Source organism: Phyllobates terribilis, unplaced genomic scaffold (assembly GCF_046119375.1).
Source record: "Phyllobates terribilis strain yellow unplaced genomic scaffold, ASM4611937v1 Scaffold_11__3_contigs__length_659146591, whole genome shotgun sequence".
Taxonomy (NCBI): Eukaryota; Metazoa; Chordata; class Amphibia; order Anura; family Dendrobatidae; genus Phyllobates; species Phyllobates terribilis.
The window spans coordinates 69,361,701-69,387,269 of NW_027362771.1; the positions used below are offsets into that span (position 1 = coordinate 69,361,701).

The 25,569-nt window shown below is 41.7% G+C and overlaps 1 protein-coding gene across 1 annotated transcript in view; it reads left to right on the forward strand.

Moving 5' to 3' along the window:
- The first annotated feature begins 1,821 nt into the window (after positions 1 to 1,821).
- The window catches only part of DRD1 (dopamine receptor D1), a 207,631-nt gene continuing 183,883 nt past the window's right edge, over positions 1,822 to 25,569 (forward strand). The window contains exons 1-2 of the mRNA XM_073651296.1: positions 1,822 to 2,032; positions 2,416 to 3,266. The gene's annotated coding sequence lies outside the window, so the exon portion shown is untranslated. The remainder of the gene's footprint in view (positions 2,033 to 2,415; positions 3,267 to 25,569) is intronic.

Sequence of the window (25,569 nt, forward strand, 5' to 3'; positions counted from 1 at the left end):
CCCCTACCGATCGCGAGAACTGGGGCTCTTCAGAGCCCCAGCTGAATGGAGCAGTGGTCAATCTTGCACACTACTACTCCATTCTCTCTTAGGCCATGGCCCCACTATCAGTATTTGGTCAGTATTCGGTCAGTATTTTTACTCAGGAATGGAAGCTAAAACCAGGTGAGGAACAATCAGAGAAAAGGTATAATAGAAACAAGTCACCAATTCTGCATTTATAACCAACTCCTGGTTTTGGCTCCCACTCCTGAGAAAAAATACTGACCAAATACTGATAGTGGGGCCGTGGCCTTAGGCCTCATTCAGACTCCCATTTTTCTCGTATGTGAGAAAAACGGGAGTCTGAATGAGGCCTAAGAATGAAGACTGATTATTTTAATCAGAGTTTGATCAGAGTGTGGTCCGAGTGTCATCAGTTTTTCTTGTATGTGGAGAAAAAAAAATTCCTCCACCTCCTTTCTGATAGTCATGATGTAATCCAAGTGCAGTCTGATTTTTTCACGGACCCATAGACTTGTATTCCCAATTTTGATCCGACCCTCGGATCAAAATCAGACATGTCTCTGTGATTTTCTGCGGACTGCAAAAAATCAGAACTTGTGATTGGCCCCATAGACTATCACAGGTATGCATGCTATCTGAGAAAACTACGAAGAGCACTTATATGTGAAAAATGGACGTCTGAATGAGGCCTTAATGGGACCACTGGAGATAGCCAAGCACTGAGCTCTGCAAATCTTTGTCAGTCTTATTACAATGAATGGAGAGGTAAAGTGCAGGATCGACCTCTGCTCCATTCAGTTGGGGCTCTGAAGAGCCCAGGTGGTCTGGATCGCTCTCCCATGCATAGGGGATAACTTTCAAACTTGAGAATACCGGTGTAAGGTCAGATTGTAGGCTGGTTTCAAATCTGTTTTAAAATCTGGATCTGATGACGTGAACCCACCGACCTCACATACACGCCAAACACGAATGTGTAAATCGGATCTTACACACATCGGGTGCGCATTACACCTGCAATACCTGGTACCTGTGTTGTTCCACTAAACTAAACTTAGCTCTCCAAAGACCTACGGTCATCTAAATTTGGTTTAATAAAACCATGGAGTTCTGAATGGTCCAATGTGCAGATCTGGTAAGGCAAAAAGGAAATATTTTTGATTGTATCAGATTCTGATTAATTTTAAATTAAGGTAGTATTAGGTTCTGATTACATCTGTGTTTTTTGTGATCCGCCAGGGATGCTGATATTTTTGGAGACAATATTATCATTTCCTACAGTGATATTTTTGCACCTTATTATAAGTTATTGGAATTTGTTCCAGACCCTTCATAGCTGTCTTGAATCTCTAAAGTAATTGTCAAAATTTACATTTTCATCGTATTTGGTCCATATACACTTAATGTTAAAGGGGTAGTGCAGAATCCCTATATTGTATATGCCATTCCTTAATATATATATGGGCTTACCTGTTAATTGGATAGACAGGAGTCTTCTGTGCCATAGACAATAATTATAATTAATGTATGCCACTTATTACTGGGTGCCAAATCATTATTTTTATTGGCTACATTTAACTGTGTATAAAAATGCGTTTTGGCTGATTTACTATGAATGTTATATTATAATTTCAATAAACAGTTAATGTTTATTGAAATGTTCTAATTTCTTACAGTTAATGAAATTAAGTGCATGAGAAGTTACAAAGATTAACACCTAACTGCAATGTAATTAAATGAGTCCTGATAACCTAGGGGGAAAACCGTATGTTCCTAAATTCATGGCTCTTCCGCTGTGGAGTGTGTCTCTGCTGTGGACCACTAGAGGGCGCTCTATATACGTATTCTCTATACAGGACGTCAAATAATCTAACAATGGAATGAAGAGCAGAGCCAAGCTGGGAGATACAACAGCATTCTCAAAGTGAGGAAGACGAGACAGCATTGTTTTAACGGGAAGGCTACTTTCATCTGCAACCTGATGAGGTCGGAATCATCTTAAGGATCAGCGGAATTCTTCAAGATCCATGTAAGTGATGCTTGCTGGATGCGAAGTGTGTTGAAGCTTAGTTCTTCATTTCTGCCTTCAGTATACTCAGTATACTGTACCTTTATTTATTTCTACCTGATGGCATAGGATGTTTTAGGAATTGAATGTCTGTAGTAATTTTGAAGCCTATATCAATTTTTTGTTTTGTTTTATTTTTATTATTTTTTGGTGTTTGCAGCTTCAAAGGAATTATACGTTGTTTTTTTAATCAGTTTCTTGTCTATAAGGGTTTTTAAATGACTGATAGCTTTATTTTCACGTGTCTTGTAAAGATGTGATAGGATAATAATTTTTGTACATTTTCCATTTTGTACTCAATTGTATCTTTGTGTCTTGTTACTGTGTCATGTACATATTTTTAGGAGGAACTGACTCACCAAAGATTCTGGACATTGAATGTGTGCAACTCAGGTAGACTTGAGGAACGTGAGGCCATGGTCATCTTTCATAGGAGTGGACCATGCAAACCTAGCTCAACTCATCTCTCCTAGTCATTTGGTTCATTCTGGAAGAAACTGATGCCACTGATTAATGTAAAAATGCTGAATGATGAGAATCTGTCCGAAAAAGTAACATCTGAAGGACTGAAACCAGGTATCTCCTGCCTGGACCCCTCTTTTATCTATACAAGAAAAACCTTCAGGGATCCAAACATTTAGAGCTGAATCATGATCCCGAGATAAAACTTCTTTCTGCCATCTAAACTACTTGTGTGACTTGGAAATAGTCTATGGACAAATTTTAAAAAGATGTAGAGTGATGAAGATGAGTCTTCTTGGTCTGATGGCTGCTGAGGTGTAATATCCATTCATTTAATTTTTTTGGCAGACTTTGAAACGATTTTGCACTTTACTTAAAAACGCATTTGAGATGTGAAATCTTATATACCCTCTTACCACCACCACTACATTATGCTTAATCTTATGGTTCAGTTGGTCATCAGTGAAGGAAATTGGGACAGTGATGAAATCTAAGCACTAAAGACAATATATATTGTTTTAATGGCTGTCTAAATGTATTCGGAAACCAACATGAAGTTTACAGCGAATTAAGGAACTCAAGCCTATAAATGACAAGCGAGAAGAATGTAAAAGAACTGTCAAAGTGTGGAAAGGATCCGGGATGCAATTCTATTATTAAGGAAACAAATCTTAAGACAAAGCAAGATCCCCTGGTCATGCACCTGTGAAGGATCCAGCTTCAGGTACTCCAGGTACAGTATGATCATGACTTTACAATGCATACATGAAATCTGCTTTAGCCAGGCAGCCAAGCAATGGAAAAGCGTGCTTTAATAATACCATCTGCAGCATCTAAGGCAAAATAAAATAAATAAATAATTCCGTGACATTTATTCTGTGTGATACATTTAGGGCTGCCGTGTCCTGCCTACAGTGTCCTAGATATGCAGACCGTAATAATGAAGCCTAGAATGTGGGCTTTTAATGGCTAAAGATAAACTGAGCTCTATGGGAGCTTGTAATAAGGATGTTCAAGGGTAATTGGGAATCATTTGTTCATACAAATATACAAACCTATGGAGGAGAGCTGGCGTGGTAGCACTGGTCAAGTGTAAATGTCATTTCGTTGAAAAGTTCCTTGACTTGACTTGTAATGACGTGTATGTTTAATTGCCTAATAGAAAAAAAGCGATGATGTATTACTTATTTATCTTGTTATTAGAGGAGCATATAGCACTAACATATTCTACAGCCCTGTACACACAAATGTAATCTTTATCATGCTACCTTTCCTAGATGTCTATGAATGATGCGACCAGGAAAAAGTTTGCCCAGCCATTACTCTACATTATGAGAAGCTGTCATGAACGTCTAACACTTTGATTTACTAATAGGTGAAACATTCTGTTGTTATTGTCTGCTCTTTCAGATGTAGCAGAGATGAATTTGTCATTTGTCTCTCACAGTCTGTTTCAGCACAACTCCCAGAGTAATATAGTATGTATACCGGCAAAAAAACCCACCTGATATCAGATAAGTTCAGCCAGAAGACAAATGCAGATCTTCTACATCCATAGTCTAAATTGGTTTCACAAGGATCTTTTTATTCACTGTGCTTAATTGTTTCCATAATTTATTTATTTTTTATAAAAAAATAGTATATTAAAACACTAAATTAAAAGTTTAAGTGTAGAAATAAAAAAGTCCACTTCCCATTCTTTTGCCAGACAATCCCTAATTAGCTGGCGTCATCATTTCACTGTTGGGCGTTTTGCTGTGCCCTAGAAGTATTCGCATTATATAATGAATGTCATTACAGAGAAGCAACTCCCCGCATTATTCTCCAGTATTGAAGTGTTCGGAGCATAATGAATCCTTTAGATGGTAGCGGATTTCATTTATACAGTATTTGTAGAGAGGAATCCAAACCAATAAATGTTACGGACTGAAAATGGCCAAGTGCATTCATGTGCTCTGTAGACAAATGAATCCATCTTCCTTTATCGAATGAGTCAAGTATTATGTAACTAAAAGCTTTAGACTCAGACCCAGCATTATAAAATGGTAACCAAGCGTTAACTGTGTGGATACTGATGAAAAACACATACCAGTTATATACATCATTGCGGAACCAACAAGAAAATGACAAAATCAGAAATGTGCAGCTGTATTATGAGGAGGAAGACTGTACTTTTTTTTTAATCATAGGCCATATACACATACTTATATACTGTATGTGTATATATATATATGTATATATATATATATATATATATAAATATATATAAATATATATATATATATATATACATATACAGTGAGGGAAATAAGTATTTGATCCCCTGCTGCTTTTGTAAGTTTGCCCACTGACAAAGACATGAACAGTTTATAATTTTAAGGGTAGATTAATTTTAACATTGAAGATAGAATATCCGAAAAAAATCAAGAAAATCACATTGTATAAATTAGATACATTTTTTTGCATTTTGCAGTGAGAAATAAGTATTTGATCCCTCTGGCAAACAACATTTACTACTTGGTGGCAAGACCCTTGTTGGCAAGCACAGGAGTCAGATGTTTTTTGTAGTTGATGATGAGGGTTGCGCACATGTCAGGAGGAATTTTGGTCCACTCCTCTTTGCACATCATTTCTAAATCATTAAAATTTTGAGGCTGTCGCTTGGCAACTCGGAGCTTCAACTCCCTCCATAAGTTTTCTATGGGATTAAGGTCTGGCTAGGCCACTTTATGACCTTACTGTGCTTTTTTTTGAGCCACTCCTTTGTTGCCTTGGCTGTATGTTTTGGGTCATTGTCTTGCTGGAAGACTCAGCCATGACCCATCTTCTTACTGAGGGAAGGAGGTTTTTGGCCAAAATCTCGCGATACATGACCCCATCCATCTTCCCTTCAATATGGTGCAGTTGTCATGTCCCCATTGCAGAAAAGCACCCCCAAAGTATAATGTTTCCGCCACCATGCTTCACGGTTGGGACAATGTTCTTAGGGTTGTACTTATCCTTCTTCTTCCTCCAAACACAGCGAGTTGAGTTAATGCCAAAGAGCTCAATTTTTGTCTCATCTGACCACAGCACCTTCTCCCAATAACTCACAGAATCATCCAGGTGTTCATTGGTAAACTTCTGAAGGGCCTGCACATGTGCCTTCTTGAGCAGGGGGACCTTGCTGGCACTGCAGGATTTTAAACCTTTAAGGCGTAATGTGTTACCAATGGTTTTCTTGGTGACTGTGGTGCCAGCTGCCTGGAGATCATTAACAAGTTCCCCTCGTGTAGTGTTAGGCTTATCTCTCACCTTCCTCATGATCAAGGATATCCCACGAGGTGAGATTTTGCATGGTGCCCCAGATCGATGTCGATTGACAGTCATTTTGTATTTCTTCCATTTTATTACTATTGCACCAACACTTGTCTCCTTCTCACCAAGCATCTTACTTATGGTTTTGTAGCCCATTCCAGCTTTGTGCAGCTTGTCCCTGACATCCTTAGAAAGCTCTTTGGTCCCATAGAGGTTAGAGTCTGACTGATTAATTGAGTCTGTGGACAAGAGTCTTTTATACAGGTGACTATGTAAGACAGCTGTCTTTAATGCAGGTAACGAGTTGATTAGGAGCGTCTAACTGGTTTGTAGGAGCCAGAAGCCAGAACTCATAATGGTTTGTAGGGGATCAATTACTTATTTCTCACTGCAAAATGCAAAAAAAAATCTAATTTATACAATGTGATTTTCTTGATTTTTTTTGGATATTCTATCTCTCAATGTTAAAATTAACCTACCTTTAAAATTATAGACTGTTCATATTTTTGTCAGTGGGCAAACTTACAAAAACAGCAAGGGATCAAATACTTATTTCCCCCACTGTATATGTTCATAAACATTTTTAATGGGGTGTATATAATATAAGATCTGGTAAAATTATTTCTTTGGTCTTGTTTCATGCAAACAATATCACCCATATCACTCCAATTATATAAAGTAGATCTGTAGCTAAGCTTCCATTTATCAGGGCAAAGATTAAATGTGGATTTACCACCCATACACCCCACTTCTTAGATTAACACCTACAACTTTATAACTTAAAGGGTTATTCCCATCTCTTCAAGTTATCACCTATCCATAGGATAGGTGATAGCTTGATGACTGTTGGAACTCTCCACTCACCATGCATGAGCTCAAACATTAAATGTATTGTCTATGAGACTGCTAGAGAGAGCCAAGCACTGTACTCAGCAAGTAATCACCAATCTTAAACGTTAAATGAACATATCTATCTATCTATCTATCTTTCTATCTACATACACATATATGTATTTTTTTTTCCAGAAAACCACTTCCTTATTCAGATTTCCTTTGACAGAGCCACCATATTTTATGCTATACAGAGGTACAACTGCACTTCCAATTATCATTGACAGTACATATAAAGCATGATGATATATCACAGACATAAACAATACGGTTCTACTGCACACTTAAATAGTACTGCTATATCAGACCCCACAAAAAATTTTAATCTCAATCACAACCTAAAAAAAAGCAGAACCAGGACTTGTCAAACTTTTACTGGTGCCTTGACAGACAGACCATGATTATGCTTAAATTAACATGCTTCTCAATTTACCTTTTAATTTTCTTCTGAGCGGCATCCCTTATCAATCAGAGACCATAGTCCCTTATTAGTCACTCAAAAATCATTCAGTCCCACATTCAAGGATCTTCATAGTTTGCAACAGTATCATTCCAGACATAACACTTATATGGACAATGAAGACAACAAATAACAATCCTCTGACAGGCTGATCAGAATTAATGGGCAAGGTTGATTACTTGTCAATTCAGTCACTGTTCATCCAACCATCATTCAAATGTCGGTTATACATCTAAAGACACATTGATACATAAAATATACCACAAATGATACACACAAAATTCAAACACCAGCAAACGTTCAACAGAGATTGTCTTGTTTGGATCACCAATTACCCGTCACAGAGCCCTGTAGGTAACACTGAATTATTAGTAACACAATGGGTTACTCACCGCGGCTTTATTCATTGGTTCCCAGAGAGATTGTTGCAGTTGGGTCCAAAGGAGGACCAGTTTTGACAATCTCAGGATTTCAAGCACCATACAATAAGGTGGAAACCCCCTTGTAGGAAGAGCTGTAGGAGAAACTGAAAGGGTTTCATACATTTAATAAAAAGTACAAAATGGGACATTTATATTGCTAGACCACAAATTGCGTCAGTCATACAAAGGCCTGTATAACTTATCACTTCTATAAAACTGCCTTCCCATCTGTGCATGCTCACATTTTGTGAAGCCCTGCTTTAGACCACAAAACAAGACCTCAAAATTAATTTAGGCCTCCAGTCCAAGCCCTACAATGAATTCAAATCTCTGAAATATTTTAAGATCCCAGGACACCTAAATTATTTCTGGCCTGTAAATAAGACTCCAAGTCAGACAAACAGACCCCAAATCAGACCTCAAACAGACTGTCAGAACCTTAAATGAATTTTGGACCTCAGACCTTCTAAATCAGCAGTGCGTACCCTGCAGGCCTAGCTACCACAAGTGGCTTGCAGTGCCATTCTGTGTGACCCCAAACCATCTAGATACAGAAATACTGATGTGTATGCAGATGCTCACAAGTATTTTTCATGTCAGAGACCAGAGGACTGGCCTGTGGGCGAGAAAAACATGAATAAGTACTTATGATGCAATGTGTGGACATCTCTTAAATCCCAATATTTTAACATAATGGGAATCTCCTTACACCTGTGAGTCATCTACAATGAAGTAGGTGAGGTGGAGAGGTGGTCATGAATGTATGCAGATATCTTCATTGTGGTGTTATGGGAATAGTAAAACACTAGGCTATATAAGCATACTACATAAACTACAATGGAGATTCCATTACAGGTTCATGCATGATATCTTCCTTTCTGGTGTGAGATGGGGGAAAGAGGATTTTTCCGAATTAAGTAGAAGTTCTCCCAGTTAGCAAAATTCCTGTAAATGGATATTTATGGCATTTACTTTTGATATATTATAAATAATTCATATGGTAGTTTATAACCCTTTAAAGTTTATTGTGGCCAATGGGTCAGCTTCTCTATTCTGAATTCAATACAATTTTACCCTCTGGACCAAAAGTACATAACTTGTTTGTCACAGTGACAGCTCCTATTAACAATATACAGTACATATATTACATTGTATTGCATGAAAACTTACAGTTGAGTAAACGCACTGATGCACTGCTGAGTTGGCTGTCAGTCAGTGCCAGGGTGTGGTTACAGCCGCTGCTCACTGTTTTCTCAGCGTTGACTGAAGTTGTGCTGTGACTGAAAGCCATAAGTTGTTGGGAGGAATTAAAGGTATTTTTTTCTCGCTAGCTGGGTTTTCACTGTGGCGACTGGTTTAGAACGCTAAAAACTTACAGATTAACCGCATATTTGCATTAGTGTTAGGGGATATGACAGCTTACTTTTAAGGCCATAGCTGGCTAGCCAAACAGTGGAGTATTTTGATGCATGAGAAGGAGCATTGCGCTGCATAAAAAACATAGTTTTCGTGAAAGATGGAGACTTTTTACTAAACCACTACTTGAAGAAACAGTCTTCTAAAAACCAGCAATAGTTTTGAGAGTTGTTTTTGAGGCGATCTTCCACTTGAAAAAGACCAAGTAGCTCATCTTAGTAATACCAGCCCATAACAGTACCTCACCTCCACCTGGCTAATGTCTGAGTCATAGTGGAGGTCTGTGCCGGTTATTGATCCAGTCATGGGTCCATCCATCTGATCGGTCAATAGTCACTCTAATCTAAACTTCTGTGTCTTGTTCTGTGGTGGTTGGATTTCAGCCTTCTTACCTTGGCCATGTCTTTGAGCACTGAACACCTTGTATCTTCTGGGCAATCTGGGGAGTTCTGGAATATGACATCACTGGAGGACAATTGGTTCCTGGTCGCTTCACATTTGATTTCTTTGGCAGTTAATGTACATATTTTTTTATCAACACGTTTTTTTTTAAAACCTGTTGACTATTTGCAACAAACCTTTTGATGCTTCATCCCTGTGTAGTATTTTTTTACATTTTTGACTTTTCAGAGTCAGTTAAATCTCTTTTGGCCCATATTGCCTGAGGAAAACAAGCTGCCTAATAATTCTGCACACCTTGAGAAAGAATGTTGTTTGTTTAAGCCACAATGGAAGCAGAGTGGAGGTCATAAGTTATAATCATTAGGCACATTTACTACAGGAACTGAAGGTTGGCTTTCATATCAATCCCCAAATCAGAAATCTAACTTAAAGAGGTTGTCTGGTCTAAAAAGACAAGTCTGCAGTCACTCTATGTAACTGCAGACTTGTGAATCCTCACATCACTCACACTGGGAGCTGTGAGGATTCTCTGGCATCAGTGCTGGAGTGGCGCTGGTCATGTGACCACAATTATGTGATACGCATGGCCAGAAACAGTCTAGTCAGATTATGGTCATGAGTATTCATAGCACATACTTGCAGTCATATGACTGCCATTCCCAGCCAGAACTTGACTAGACTGTTTCTGGCCTTACACAATACACTTATATTCAGTGCGCCAGAAACAGTCTAGTTGGATTCTGGCTGGAGTATGCACAGCCACGGCCACATGGCTGCCTTTCCCAGCTCTGACACCGGAGATTTCTCATAGCGCGCAATTCTGTAGTCACATGAAGTCATTTTAGACTGGGCAACCTCTTTAATATCAGACTCCAGACCAGATCAATATAATATTATCAGACGCCAGTCCTGACTCTTATATTAATGGGGTTTATTAAATGTGAAAGGGGACCATAATGTGCTACTCCTCATTCTGTGCCCAGTTACTCCTTGGATATGAATTTAAAAATATACACATAGATTGTTAAAGTATATATTGGCAGATAGATAACGCATAATACAGTTATGATGTACCAGGGCTTGAGGCGGTAGCCAGGGGTTAGGGACTTGTTTTCCGCGCCCTGTCCCAATGCAGAAAAACGGGGTCCAGTTTCAGTGTGTGTTTCAGTTAAGAACACCTCCCAGCCCAGCTCTGTTCGGCCATGCAGAGCATGGCATAGGCTTCCTGAGATCGCACAACAAGGATACCAGACCAGTCCAATACAGCAAAGTCCTTTTTACTAGCAATCTGGCTTGTTACCAGAGGGTAATAGCAGATAATGTTGTCTTGTTTCTTTACACAAAACAGTGATATGTTTCCAATGGATATGAACAGCATCACTGTTGCTGAAATAGGGACTATTACTGTACTGCAAGTTAAGTTGGGAACCTCCATTCTTTTCCTGGTTAGCGTCACTTTAAGCTGTGCTTGTTCCTATGGCCCCTATTCTCCAGCCCACTTCTTGGGAACTTAGTAATGATGCAGCACTTCCTGTCACCTTACTCACCGTGCCCCCAGCCTGACTCTGTTTTCCTGACTGCAGCTTCCAAGACCTGGCTGTCTAGTATGCTCCCCAGAGTTCCTTAGAGATCTTCCAAAAAGCTCCTGGATGAACATTTCCCAGACTCGCCTGCTTACAGAAAACCGCTGACACTGTTTGGTTCTTTTCTTGGTGTTTCTTGAGCTTCTTGCTCTCTTCACCCACACACACACCAGGTGAAGATCACCTTTTCTGAGGGTGTCCTAACTTCTTTCTCTCTCTTTTCTAACTCACAACACTTCCTGTACAACTAACCCAGAGATTCCCAATCCTCCTCCCCACTATAGGCCGGCCCTAGAGTTAACCCTGTGATATCCATCTAAACAGGAACTGCAGCCACAGGAAGATAACAATAAAATACAGGACAGTAAAATACATTTTCATACATTTAAACATCAGGAGTGTTCAGAGGAGTGGAACACCATCCTCCCTACCCTCACAATTACATTACCAATTTTACTAGAGCTCATCAGTATTACCTTTGTGTTTCAGTAATCCTACATCACTATTTTAACTCATTTTTATATGACTAAGGCTGGCCAGGCACATGAGATGACTGTTTGGCAGAACAGCAAACTCTCTACACTTCTGGCAGTGACTTATCTCTCCTGAAAACAAATGGATCGGGCATTTAAATTTCAACTGCCTGATTCTTTTCTCCCTCAACATCATCTGTTGGAGAATAGTCTAGAAACCCCCATACGCATCAAATGAATGGCTGATCCCATCCAAATCAGAAGATTTGGCCAGCTTTCATATAATATGTTTGAGTGCTCTAAGGGCCAACACCATAGATAAAGGACTGTGTACATAATAAAAAGGACCCTATACACATTAGACTAACATCAGGTGAACCTGCCACTAATGACAGGTTTGGCTGAGAGTCTAATGTGTATGGGGGTCTGATTTCCTCTTGCTGATCCTTTTGCTTACAGAGAGATCAGCCGCTGCCAGCAATGTTTGGCAGCGCCTCTCACAGCAGAGTGAGCACTTCTGTATATTGGAAAGTCAGGTGAGAGAGCTGCCTGCCAAACGATCATTAAAATAATCATTTGACCAACAACTGTCAAAAGTGTATGGGTGCTTTACATTTATTATGACACTAAATCTCAAGTCCATGTATTGTTCCTTGTCATGAGATATTTCAGGCTAGGGAGAAGCTGGCTATGCTGTACTTCAATGGGATTACCTTCAGGAATCTGGAAACATGTCTACCCCCATGATCATGATTTTAAACCTAAACCTGGAGTGACTCTAAAACACAGAAGAGGTAGGGGTGTTTCAATTAAAGTTCTTCTGTAGGTTCCACCTGATTTTGGCTTAGAAAAGCCACTAAAATACTTACATGTAAATGAGACTTTAGATTTTTTTAGTTATAACGTATTACTACTATTTCTGAGCAAGCAAAATCAGACTTTTAAAATACAACAATTCAGCAATTGTTTTTTTTCTTCCATTTTTATAGTGTTTACCCATGCGGTATAAATAACATGATAACTTAATTTATACAATAATTGATTGCTATGATATTATATTTATTAGTGTTTGTTATGATTTACTACTTTTTTATAACATTAAACATTTTTAGTAGTATAAAGGGATTTTATTTCCATTTTCATTTTTTAAATGTTGTCATAAATTTTGTTTAACTTTTAGTCCCGCTAGGGGACTTGACCATGCAATTACTTGAATACTGATGTAAAACCTTGCAGCACTTCTGTACTGTGATGTTTTAGATCTCTTAGTGTAAAATTGAAAGGCTACTTAGTAGGTTCTGACTTTCAGGGAGAGCCTAATAGAAGTAACCTACAAGCAATTGGTAAAGCCCCAACTGCCATTGAAAACCCATGGGGACCTCACATTCAATTTGCAGGGGTACCGATAGGGTGATATAGTGAGCGCACTCATTCTAACTGCTTAGATGCTGCAATTACTGCTGACCATGCCAACTAAGGGGTTAAACTGCCCATATTGGTGTTATCTCTGATCTCAACTTTTGTAGCATAATGTCAGCTATTATACATGTTGGCTTAGCTCCTCATAATGTGCCAATCAGGGCTGTACATATCTGACAGATTGTACAAACTTTATAGTGCAAATGCTATGTATGTTACATGCACCAGATGTTAACAAGGGATTAACTCTCCCACAGAAATACACTTTCTGTGTCCATCTGATGGTAGTAAACCAAATCTCTGAAGTGTTCAAACACAGTAGAGCAACAGCTGTAGGCAGTAGCTGCCACATTAATTCTGTACAGAAAATAGAAGGAAAAAGTGTCCATTGGATACAAATTATCTGTGTAAATGTATCACTTTGACAATACTGTCAAGGAAAAATGTCTATCAGACAGTACTGGTTTGTTAATGTTTCCCCTGGATACTACAGTAAGATAAATGGAATCCTTGGACAGTACTTACAGGGTTAATGTGCCCATTGGAAAGTACTGGCAGGGTGCCAAGTCTTTTGGACAGTACTGGCATGGTAACTGCTTCCTTTGGATGTTACAGTTTAAAAGTGCCATTTCAACAGTAATGGCAGGTTGTTCAAATCTATTGGACAGTACTGGCATGGCAACTATTTCCTATGGATGATATAGGGTAAATGTGCCCAATCGACAGTACTGGCAGGTTTCACAAGAAAATCGGACAGTACTGGCAGGGCAACTATTTCCGTTTGATGTTATGGCTCACTCTGGAGTGTCTAACTTTATTATTTGTAAGCTGTTGTATAATAAACTAGCTGAAGAGTGCTTAGAAAGTGTTGTACCCATGAGAAAATTAACTTTATTTCTCTCAGACGCCGGTGGCTTTCAGTCATGCAGGTGTGCCTGGAGCAATTAGTCATTGCTGATAGCACTAAGAGTGGAAGCTGTAAGCACGCCTCATAACTAACTGACAGCCGGCTCAGTAGTGCATCAGTATAGAGAGAGCTGTCAGTCAGTGCTAGGGCATGCTTACAGCCAGCCTCCACTCTCAGGGCTGTGAGCGGTGACTGTTATCGCTCCAGGCACACCTGCAAGACTGAAAGTCAGTGGGAGAAATACAATTCATTTTCTCCTGGGTGCCGCACTTCCAGTACTGCAGTCAGGCACCTTCATAACACTATTAACCCCTATATCAGCAGTCTATTAGCATTATCCGGCCTGACATGTTATAAGATAAAAGTAAACAGCCGTGTTAGGTGTTAAAGTTGAGATCTTTGTAATTTCAATTTTCAATTGACCAGCATAAAAAAATCCCATAAAATGTCTAAAATTGGATTACCCCTAACTCTGACTATTAATGTGAAAGACACCAGACAAAAAGCTTCAGTTTAGACATACCTTTGAGAGTATAGTCATTCTCTCAGATATTCCTGTATGGTAGAACACTCCTTTGAGGAGAGGAGGTGAAAGTTTGTTATGATTTCAACATGGAAAAATGAAATGTAAAAAGTTTCATGTCAGAACCAATGAAACATTTTCATTCCGAGCAGAAGTTTTAATGTAGTTCTGAGGCACAAAATCTTTTGTTGTATCTGTATTTTCTTGTCGTTGTCCCTCTTGGGGATTATCTATCAAAGTGTCCAAGCTTTAAATAGAAAATTACAAACTCTGGAAGCGCCAATACAAATATTTCACTTGATATGACATTCTCACAATCTTCTTGATCTATTTATATATTCCTTGGATTTTAAGATTTTTTTTATGGGATACTGGCAGAAGTACTCTGTATTTCCTTGCACAGATTGATGTAATATTTCTAAACTGTCCAGTCTATCATTTGCTACACTAGAGTATTACTGTATTTGTCCAGAAAACACATTTCTCAGTTTTTAGTACTTCATCAAAAGTCAAGTAAAACTGATCTTGAGGCCATTAAAGTTTACTAGTTATCCAATGGTATATAAAAGAAAGCCCTGGAAGATATGTGGTGATTCTGAGGGCAGACAATGAGCAGAAAGCTAAATTTGTGGACATCTACATTCAAAATCATCTAGTAATTGGGTAAATACATTTATTTGTCAAATGATGAATTATTGCAGATTGTCTGTACTGAGAATGAAATATGCCCTAAAGAACTATCTTAACATTCAGTTAGTCGCCGCAAAATAGTTACACTATTAGTCACGTAAACCTCGCAGTGGCACGTGTAGTTGGCGCCAGGTCTTGCGATGCACTGAGGACGGAGGGGCACTCGTGCTAGGAAGCTGCCAACATGGACAATTACCTGCCTTCCATAATTGCAAAAATATGATGGAAGCAAACTTGCTTGGGGTCCAATGGACACCACGTGACTAACAAAAGGTTAAAATGGATGTAGCACTCTTACCGGTGCCCCTGCATTGTGTCCTCTTCCCCCTCCATGCAGCGACGCCTGCTTACTCACTTCCCCCACCCTCGATGCTGTCTCTGTTGTGCTCACTCTCTGCTGCTGTGCACGCTGCACTGTGTCCCGGCGGCCGCCTAATGCGCGCATACGCACACTCCTCTGTGCTTAACGGAGCAACATGCGTACATGGTAAATGACCCCAGCTAATAGCATTTAATAATGTATTCACCTGCAAGATGTCTCCCAGCCAACAGCTGGGAGGCATCTTGTATAAAAGGCACCGTCTCCAATAGGAAGGGGTCTGAGCAACCCCTATAGTTACTGTTAGGTGGCTTAGTGTCTGCAACTGCATGTTGCCAGTTACCTTGTCTCTAGTCTGTTAAAAATATTCCCGTATCCTCTGTCCCGTTAGTCCAGTATAGTTTGTACTTGTTTCCTGTGACCACTTTGGTGGTATCCGAATCCTGAAACCACTTCCGCGGTATCTGTACTCCGTGGTCGCATCGGTGGTATCAGAACTGTTACCGGAGACCTGTGAGTCTGAAACTGTCCTAGTGGCCATCCTGTCTGCACAGTCAGAACCTGTCCCAGTGGCCATCCTGTCTACTCAGTTTGAAACTGTCCTAGTGGCCGTCTCGTCTGCACACTCAGAACCTGTCCCAGTGGCCGTTCTGTCTGCAGAGTCTGAACCCGTTCCAGTGGCCGTCCTGTCTGCAGAGTCTGAACCTGTCTCAGTGGCCATCCTGTCTGCACAGTCTGAACTGTCTCAGTGGTCGTCCTGTATGCACAGTCTGAACCTGTCTCAGTGGCCGTCCTGTCTGCACAGTGTGAACCTGTTCCAGTGGCCATCCTGTCTGCACAGTTTGTTCCTGTCACAAGTGGCCGTCCTGCCCTGTCTAGGAATCTGAATTAATGTCGTTGACCCGTGCGGGTCAGCTGCTACTGCCGGACACCTGGAGTGGCAACTGGCAGCTACCTTCCGCACAAGCCTGACCTCACCACTAGAGGCTTCAATGAACACCAAGTTAGCTGCTTAGTTACACCTCCACAGGGTAAGTCCGGTCCGTGGCACAGTGGGTCCACGAACCACGTGCGCCACCTACGAGCGTAACAATGGATAATATTGCTTTCAGCTTTTCCTATCCTTCACGAAACCCCAAAGGTACAAATGCATCTATCAATCTTTTCAGCTGAACAACAACTAGTCCTGTTGACACCACCCCATATGCACTCAAGTCAGGTTAAGCTAGACAGGCATGTGTTTTCAAAACGGAAGGTGTAGCCACTGCCAGACACCTCTGAGAACAAAAGGATTGGGCATTGAAATTCAGCATGCACAATCTGTTTCTCCCCTTACTTAATGTGTAAATGTCTTTTTAATTTTCATTTAATAAATCAATAGTACGCATGAAAATAAGCAACTTTGTAATATATCTTATTACACAACTTTATATCTTTCTCCGCAAGGACTGATCATCAATTCTCAAAAATTCTCAATTCACACGTAATATTGGTATTCAGTGAAGACAGATTATTACATTCTTGAGATAGGAGATGGCAGTTAGTACTGATAAGATTCTAAGTAGACAGGGAAAGGGGGTGGAGAGAAGGAAGGAACTAGAAGCAGAACACCTCCCTCCACATCTCTTGCCATCTACATAGAATATAATCATTATTTTTAACAATATTCAGTTTAACGTTTTAATATACAGTGGTGATCAAAAGTTATGCATTTTTTTTTTAAAAAGTGTGATTACTGCTGCCTTGTTGTGATGCCATTTTCCTGGTGATGAATTGAAAGTGCATGAAGTTGTCATCATGCAAGACCTTAATTTTAACCAAAATGCTTTTGAATATAGATATGGTCATTTAATTAAAGAAAACTGTCTGCCAAAAGTTTTGCATACATTATATATTAATCACAGCATAGAGAGTAATTAATTGTTTACAATGCCATAACTTAGTATTTTGTAGCATAACCTCTTGATTTAATTACTGCACCACACCAACGGGGCATTGAAGCCACTAGGGTATTCAAGACATATTGAGGGATCTTGCTCCATTCCATTTGCAAATCTGCAAACAATTTATCTTTACTGCTATGGGTACAGGCCCCAACTTGTCACCCTAACTCATCCTAAAGCTGCTCTATATGGTTTAAATCAGGTGATTGGCTTGGCCATTGCAACAGGTGAACATTTTTCTTTGCTAACCAATTTTTGACTAAATTGGATGTGTGCTTAAGATCATTGTCTTGCTGAAATTTCCATCCCCTGCCTACTTTGGTTTTACCATGTGGCAACATTACATTCTCTAGTTTATCTTTGTATATGGTATCATTCATATTTCCATCAATTCTATGCAGAGGGCCAATGGCAGATGAAGAAAAGCAGCCCAAAGCCATGACATTGCCACCACCATGTTTCACTGCAGGTGTTTGATACCTTACCTCATTAGGTTTTCCAATTGGGCAGTATATATATTGCTTGCCATCGCTGCCAAGCAGATTGAACTTGGATTCACCTGACGACAACAGCTTAGACCAATCTGTCTCTTTCCATTGGCTGTGTTCTTTGGCAAACTCAAGTCGGACCTTTCGGTTCTTTGCAGAGATGAAAGGCTTCTTGACTGGAACGCGTGCATTCAACCCTACTGCTCTTAGCCATCGCACCACAGTTTGGCAATTCAATTTGACTCCATATTCTACATTCATTTTGTGCGAAATCTGTACAGTACTTTTAGGGACATCAGATACTGACTTTTTCTAAATAATGTGATCATCTCTAGAGGAAGTTTTCCATGGTCGTCCACTTCTAGGTTTATCAGCTGTTCCATATCCTTCTTTTGCTTTCTTTAATATACATGACACTTGATTCTGAGAACAGTTGATTTCCATAGCTACCTCTTTTCGGCTTTTGCCTGACTTCACTCTCAGAATAATAAGCTTCCTGACATCTGGTGATAAATTTGGCTTTGTCTTTGCCATGTTTTAACCTAAAAACACAAACACACACACAAAAAAAAAAAAGAATTTTAGGCAAAATTTGACTACTCGTGACAAAATATGCAAAACATTTGGCCCAGCAAAAGTTGAAAACTAACACATAAAGTGATAAAACAATGTCAAACACAATTTTCTTCCTTACAGCTGACAACCATTTGCTTCCGGTTTACTGAAAACACCAGGAAAATGGCATCACAACAACCAGACAGAAGTAATCTCACTTTTAAAAAAAATGCAAAACTTTTTGTCACCACTGTATATTGTTTAATGCCCAAATAGCAACTCAATTAAGCATGCAAAATCAGAGAACCAAGAGTCCATGCTACTTCTTAAAACTTAATTTTATTGAAAATGCATTAAAACAGCAACAAAGGTAAGTGGGCATATGTGTAAATTCAGTGAAAAAACCTAGATTGAAGGATGTAATTACTGCCTATGTGCAAACAGTCTAGAATCTGCAAAGAAAATAAACCTGAGGTTTAAATATCAAAAAATGCCTATAGTATATCCCTAAAAAGTTACCATATATTAATCTGAACAGTATTAACATGGCATAAAATTACACCAAGACCATCAGTGTGAAACTTCTTGAATTGTAGAGGCAAAATACTTGCATGTATGGTTCAGGAGATATTTGTATGACTGATTGTAAAGCACAATGGATATACAGTACAGACCAAAAGTTTGGACACACCTTCTCATTTAAAGATTTTTCTGTATTTTCATGGCTTTGAAAATTGTATATTCACACTAAAGGCATTAAAACTATGAATTAACACATGTGGAATTATATACTTAACAAAAAAGTGTGAAACAACTGAAAATATGTCTTATATTCTAGGTTCTTCAAAGTAGCCACCTTTTGCTTTGATGACTGATTTGCACACTCTTGGCATTCTCTTGATGAGCTTCAAGAGGTAGTCACCAGAAATGGTCTTCCAACAATCTTGAAGGAGTTCCCAGAGACGCTTAGCACTTGTTGGCCCTTTTGCCTTCACTCTGTGGTCCAGCTCACCCAAAACCATCTTGATTGTGTTCAGGTCTGGTGACTGTGGAAGCCAGGTCATCTGGCGTAGCACCCCATCACTCTCCCTCTTGGTCAAATAGCCCTTACACAGCCTGGAGGTGTGTTTGGGGTCATTGTCCTGTTGAAAAATAAATGATGGTCCAACTAAACGCAAACCGGATGGAATAGCATGCCGCTTCAAGATGCTGTGGTAGCCATGCTGGTTCAGTATGCCTTCAATTTTGAATAAATCCCAAACAGTGTCACCAGCAAATCACCCCCACACCATCACACCTCCCCCTCATTGCTTCACGGTGGGAACCAGGCATGTAGAGTCCATCCGTTCACCTTTTCTGCGTCGCACAAAGACACGGTGGTTGGAACCAAAGATCTCAAATTTGCACTCATCAGACCAATGCACAGATTTCCACTGGTCTAATGTCCATTCCTTGTGTTCTTTAGCCCAAACAAGTCTCTTCTGCTTGTTGCCTGTCCTTAGCAGTGGTTTGCTAGCAGCTATTTTACCATGAAGGCCTGCTGCACAAAGTCTCCTCTTAACAGTTGTTGAAGAGATGTGTCTGCTGCTAGAACTCTGTCTGGCATTGACCTTGTCTCTAATATGAGCTGCTGTTAACCTGCGATTTCTGAGGCTGGTGACTCGGATAAACTTATCCTCAGAAGCAGAGGTGACTCTTGGTCTTCCTTTCCTGGGGCGGTCCTCATGTGAGCCAGTTTCTTTGTAGCACTTGATGGTTTTTGCAACTGCACTTGGGGACACTTTCAAAGTTTTCCCAATTTTTCGGACTGACTGACCTTCATTTCTTAAAGTAATGATGGCCACTCGTTTTTCTTTACTTAGCTGCTTTTTTCTTGCCATAATACAAATTCTAACAGTCTATTCAGTAGGACTATCAGCTGTGTATCCACTTGACTTCTGCACAACACAACTGATGGTCCAAACCCCATTTATAAGGTAAGAAATCCCACTTATTAAACCTGACAGGGCACACCTGTGAAGTGAAAACCATTTCCGGTGACTACCTCCTGAAGCTCATCAAGAGAATGCCAAGAGTGTGCAAAGCAGTCATCAAAGCAAAAGGTGGCTACTTTGAAGAACCTAGAATATAAGACATATTTTCAGTTGTTTCACACTTTATTTGTTAAGCATATAATTCCACATGTGTTAATTCATAGTTTTGATGCCTTCAGTGTGAATGTACAATTTGCGTAGTCATAAAAATGCAGAAAAACCTTTAACTACTTCGCACCAGAGCCTGTTTTTGCCTTCGTGACCAGGCCAATTTTTTCAATTCTGACCACTTTCACTTTATGAAGTAATTACTCTGGAACGTTTCAATGGATTCCCCTGATTCTGAGACTGTTTTTTCGTGACATATTGTACTTCATTATAGTGGTAAAATTTCTTCGATATCACTTGCGTTTATTTGTGAAAAAATCTGAAATTTGGCGAAAATTTTGAAAATTTAGCAATTTTCAAACTTTGAATTTTCATGCCCTTAGATCAGAGAGATATGTCACCAAAATAGCTAATAAATAACATTTCCCACATGTTTACTTTACATCAGCACAATTTTGGAACCAACATTATTTTTTGTTAGGAAGCTATAAGGGTTAAAAGTTGACCAGCGATTTCTCATTTTTCCAACAAAATTTCCAAAAACATTTTTTTCGGGACCACATCTTATTTGAAGTGACTTTGAGGGGCCTTTATGACAGAAAATACTCAAAAGTGACATCATTCTAAAAACTGCACCCCTCAAGGTGCTCAAAAGCACATTCAAGAAGTTTATTAACCCTTCAGGTGTTTCACAGGAATTTTTGGAATGGGGAAGAAAACAATGAGCATTTAACTTTTTTTCTCAAAAATGTTACTTTAGACCCAATTTTTTTATTTTCACAAGGGTAACAGGGAAAAATGGACAACACAATTTGTAGTGCAATTCCTCATGAGCGCGCTGATACCTCATATGTGAGTGAAAACCACTGCTTGGGCGCGCTGCAGGGTTCAGAAGGGAAGGAGCGCCATTACACTTTTTGAATGTAAAATTAGTTTGAATAATTAGCGGACGCCATGTTGCGTTTGGAGAGCTCCAAAACAGTGGAAACCCCCCACAAGTGACACCGTTTTGTAACTAGACCCCTTAGTGAATTTATCTAGATGTGTGGTGAGTAGAGATGAGCGGTGTTCGACTAGAACTGTTCGCCAATCTCAAATTCTAGCTGTTTGGGCGGTGTTCAAGTCGTTCGATGAACTCAAACGATTTGCAAAAAATTCGGCTGTTCGAGGTTGTGTTCGATAACTGTTTGTGCACCAAAAGCGTGTCCTGCATGTCTGGCGCTATTTAGAGCACCAATCATGCAGGGATTGTCTGCCACTCACTGTAATGCCACAGCCACGGTGGTTGTGGCATTACAGTGGTTGCCCAAATCGATGGGAACAGTGCTCACGGTGAAACATGAAAAGCCGGCAATTTAGCAGCGGCATACACCGGTACCCTACAATTTAGAACAGAAAGAAAAGAGTATCACACAAAGATTAGATAGATAGAAACATGTCAGTCACATATATAAGAAGTACAGTGACAGTGTTGGTTACTGTACTTGTCATTTAGTGTTAAAGGATTTATTAAAAAAAATATTCGGGTTTTCATGCACCGTCTCTTTAAAAAAGTCGGCCGGCAATTCAGCATCGGTACCCGACAATTTATAACAGAAAGAATAGAGCATCACACATAGATTAGATAGATAGAAACATGTCACATATATAAGAAGTACAGTGATTGTGTTGATTACTGTACTTGTCATTTAGTGTTAAAATAAAGGATTTATTAAAAAACAAATTGGCGTGGGGTTCCCCGCAATTTTAGTCTCTAGCGGAGGTTAAGCAGACAGCTGGGGCAGATGTTTGAAGCCTGGGAAGGGGGTAATACCCACGGAGCTTCCCAGGCTACTAATATCAGCCCCCAGCTGAATACATAGCCTTTGCTAGCTATTAAAATGGGGGACCCCCAAAAAAATGACGTGGGGTCCCCCCTATTTTAATAGCTAGCAAAGGCTAGGCAGACAGCTGGGGGCTGATATTAATAGCCTAGGATGGGTGCCATGAATATTGGCACATCCCAGGCTAGAAACACCAGCCGTCAGCCGCCCCAGAAGTTCTGGCACTTAGCCTCGCTCTTCCCACTGCCCTGTAGCGGTGGCAGTGGGGTAATATGGCTGGGGTTGATGTCAGCTTATAAGCCAGCTGACATCAAGCCCAGGTTAGTAATGGAGAGGCGTTTATAAGACACCCCCATTACTAACCCCATAGTCAAAGTTAAAAAAACACACAAACACCCAGAATAAAGTCCTTTAATTGAAATAAACACTAGTGTTGAGCCACCCCCGTAGTGTTCGAGTTCGGTTCGGTTCGTCGAACACCCGTGTGTTCGCCGAACTGTTCGTCGAACTGTTCGTCGAACACCTTCGAACACCATTAAAACCAATGGCAGGCAAACAAAAACACATAGAAACACATAGAAAACACCTTCAAAGGTGTCCAAAAGCTGACAAACTGCTCAGAAGACATAACTAACACATGGAAAAGTGACAAGTACATATAGTCATGCGAAAATAAAAGAGGTGGAGGAGTAAAAGGAGGGGGAGACACAGATATAGGCATGTCATGCCCTTCTAAAATCCAAAAAGTGAGAAGCCGACACGGCCAGTCCGTTCCTGCCTGTGCCACCTCCGTGTCGCCGGGTTTGTGCCAGAGCCGCGGTGGACCCTGACGGCCAGCCCCCCTCTCCTAATACTGGTGCCTGTCCGCTGGTGGGTCGAGCCCCCCGCGGTGGGGGGGGGGGTAACATCTGCAGAAGAAAGACCATCTTCCAGCCAAACTAACATGTCGACTTCTTTTCGTGGACAATGTGATACGATCCCTTTGTTACGGACACGCCCATCGCTACAAATTCCAGATGAGGCACAAAAACAGCAGGTGCTTCAGTGGATATCAAGTGCTCCTTCAAGTGGGCTCTCCTCCACCTCAACTTCAACATCACAAATACTCCAGTCCTCAGAGGTGTCACCCCAATCGCACTTGCTTCCTCACAGCTCCCAAGTCTCCAGCTGCCCGTCTGAGTATGGGGTAACACAGATGGTTGAGTCTGCACAGCTGTTTACTCATACTATAGCCTGGGAAACGGAGGTCTGCTCCAGAGCTTCTGTTAATCCAGAAGAGGAAATGATCTGCACTGATGCCCAGAATCTTTATAAGTCGGATCCAGGACCAGATGAAGAAGGTTCTGAGCATAATGTAGACCCTCGTTCCCAAACTGTAACTCCTGTTGGTGGAGACAATGATGAAGACGAAGATGAGACTCAAATACCTGATTGGAGCGACAACTTGACTTTTCGGTCAGGGCAGGAAGAGGTTGGCTTTGAGGACGACGGGTGTGATAACACACAGGGTGATGATGACAAGGTTGGAGATCCCACTTACTGTCAACCTACAGTCAGCCAGTCGATGAGGTCACCCGGGCCTTTGCCTGGCCTTTGGGATGTCGCGGTGGTCGGCTCCCTGGCCCGTACCCTGGGGTCACTCTTTAAAAGGTGTAGCATCGGCGTCTCTGCCCCGTTCTAGGCAGAGACGCCGTCCCTCTCACCTCCCCGCTCCTGGCGCGGCGTCCTCCAGCGCTGCTCTCCCCGCTGCTTCCGGCGCGCGCTCCTTCCCCGGCAGTGTGCTTAGGGCGCGCGCGCGCTCCCCCTCTCTTAAAGGGACCGCGCGCGCCGTCCTAAGGAGTCCCCGGCCAATTGCCGGAGGACCTCCCATATAAAGGGCACCTCCTCCAAAATGGAGGTGCCCGAGCAATGTTGTTTGCACCTGTGTCTCACCTGTGCTTCAGCCCTCAGGTCCCGTTGCCAGTTACCTGCCAGATTCCTGCCAGCTTGCTGCCTTTGTCCTGCCTGATATCCAGTCACCTGCCTGCTAGCCTGAGGTCCGACGGTCTGCCTTCCAACTCCTGTCAGTCTGTCTATGGACCAGCTTGCCCGCTCACCTGGGAGCGCACACCTGTTACCTGCCTGCTAGCCTACCTGGAGGCTCCGCCGTCACGTGCTGTGACCATCTGCCTTTCCAGAGACTCCTGCCCGCTCACCTGGGAGCGCCCACCTGTTACCTGCCTGCTAGCCTACCTGGAGGCTTCGCCGTCACGTGCTGTGACCACCTACCATTCCAGAGACTCTCGCTTGCTCACCTGGGAGCACACATCTACCATCTGCCTGCTAGTCTATCCGGAGGCTCTGCCATCACAGGTCGTACCTACCCTTTACCCAGAGACTGCCCCGGTCACTTGCCGTAACTCCCTGCCCGTTCATCCAGAGACTGCCCCGGTCACTTGCCGTAACTCCCTGCCCGTTCTTCCAGAGACTGCCCCGGTCACTTGCCGTGACCTCCTGCCCGTTCTTCCAGAGACTGCCCCGGTCACTTGCCGTGACCTCCAGCCCGTCCACTCAGAGACTGTCCCGGTCACCTGCTGTGACTGCCTGCCCGTCATCCCTGATTGCCACCCGCTCCCTTACAAGGACCGCCCCCTTGTATAGTAGCTCAGAGGTTCCGCCTCCCAGACCCGTTACAGTTTGCTCGGGCCATGGAACCCGGTGGCACCCAAGCTCCCTCGCTCTCGGACCTGTGTCATGAACTGTCCCGCCAGAGGTCCCAACAGGAGTCCATCCTGGGTCACCTGCGGAATGTCAATTCTCGCCTGGACACTCTGACTGCTCCGCCAGCAACCTCCGCCAGCGCCATGATTCGCAATCCGACAGCTCCGCTGTCCACCAACACTATGGTATCCTACCCCGGACCCCGGCTTTCTGCACCTCCTCGCTTCGGAGGCGACTCCGCTCAGGCTCGGGGCTTCATAAATCAGTGCACCCTGCACTTTGAACTCCTGTCCCACCAGTTTAACTCCGACCGGGCCAAAATTGCCTTCATCATGTCCCATCTCACCGGAGAGGCTCTGGCCTGGCTAAATCCTCTATGGGAGAGAGGAGACCCCCTGGTGTCCAACTTGCCTGCCTTTCTCACGGCCTTCCGGAAAGTCTTTGACGAACCCGGACGGAAGACCTCATCCGCATCGTCACTGCTACGCCTCCGTCAGGGAAGCCTCACCGTGGGCCAATATGCCATACGGTTCCGTACCCTTGCCTCGGAGCTGGCCTGGTATAATGACGCTCTGGTTTCAGTC